The sequence below is a fragment of the Panthera onca genome, chromosome D2 (assembly GCF_046562875.1).
Source record: "Panthera onca isolate mPanOnc1 chromosome D2, mPanOnc1 haplotype 2, whole genome shotgun sequence".
Lineage (NCBI taxonomy): Eukaryota > Metazoa > Chordata > Mammalia > Carnivora > Felidae > Panthera > Panthera onca.
The window spans coordinates 71,302,462-71,303,688 of NC_138349.1; the positions used below are offsets into that span (position 1 = coordinate 71,302,462).

A 1,227-nucleotide genomic window follows, 5' to 3' on the forward strand; every position below is an offset into this window, starting at 1 on the left:
GGGAGGCTGCCTGTCTCCGGGCTGCTTGCCGGGACCACAGTTTCTCCATGCCCCACCCGCCAGTCTAATCGCCACCCGCCGCAGGCACGCCACTCTCCTTCTGTGCCCTTGCTCCCCGCGCCATCCCTTCTGTCGTGCCCTCTTCGGGACTCAATGATCGCATCAGGCACCGAATCCTCCAGGAGCTCTCCCTGACCACTCAAAAGCATCATAGCCTCTCCTCGATACTCCTATGCCGGGTGGGTTTTCTTGTTGGTTTCTTACAGTCTCGAAGTCTTTTATTTATTTATTTATTTTACATTTCTCATGCCGTGAATTCATAGGGCATGGGTTCCAGCAGCTCAGGCTCCTGTCCGTCAGTTCTCACGAAGTGTGCTTCGCTGGGTGGGGCCGGCTGGCGCTTCTGTTGCACCCAAGTCTCTTTCTCCTTGGCTTCCTTCTTTCTCTGATCTCTTTCCTTCACACGCTTCAGGAAGCTGTCTCGGCTCTTTGAGTGCTTGACGGGCTCAGCACGTGCATAAATTCTCTTAGCAAGACTCTTGCCCTCAACTTGTTTCTTTACGGCAATGCCAACGGCACGCTGGGCAACGTCGGAGACTCTTCCAGTTTTGCCATGGGAACATTTGTGGGGCGTTCCTTTGTGAGCAGTGCCCATTCCCTGGATGTCCGCAATATCACCTTTCTTGTAGATTCGCATGTATGTTGCCAAAGGAACAGCTCCGTGTTTTCTGAAAGGCCGAGAGAACATCCAGCGGGTACCTCTCCTCTTTCCCTTTGTGTGGGTCATTTTGGCGAATTACTGGAAGATGGCAGTTCCGGCCGAAAGGAAGGCTAGAGACCTGGTGTTTTTAAGAGCGGAATTTCTAGACTCTTCCTAAAACAGCTACAACACACCTCTGCTCCTCGGGGGAAACTAAGTAATCTTATACACACCAATAATGAACTTCTATCCAAGAATGTACCAGTCAAGTGTTATAAGCCAAAGCTGCAAAGATCCCCATTTCCAGTGGTTCATCAAACTGATGGCTGTTCTCTTCTCTATGACATCTAGGTTCTAGGATTTATTTGGACATGGCTTCTACGCACACCATTGCACAGGATGGGAAAAGGGTGCCTGCCCTATTTCTTTTTCTTTTTTTCATTTATTGTTTTGGAGAGAGAGAGAGAGAGGCCATGAATGGAGAGAGGGGCAGAGGGAGAAAGAGAGAGGATCTTAAGCAGGCTCCA

The 1,227-nt window shown here is 50.2% G+C and overlaps 1 pseudogene; it reads right to left on the minus strand.

Annotated features, from left to right (window-relative positions):
• Positions 1–304: 304 nt before the first annotated feature.
• Positions 305–787, minus strand: LOC132684609 (large ribosomal subunit protein eL21 pseudogene; annotated as a pseudogene).
• Positions 788–1,227: the final 440 nt, after the last annotated feature.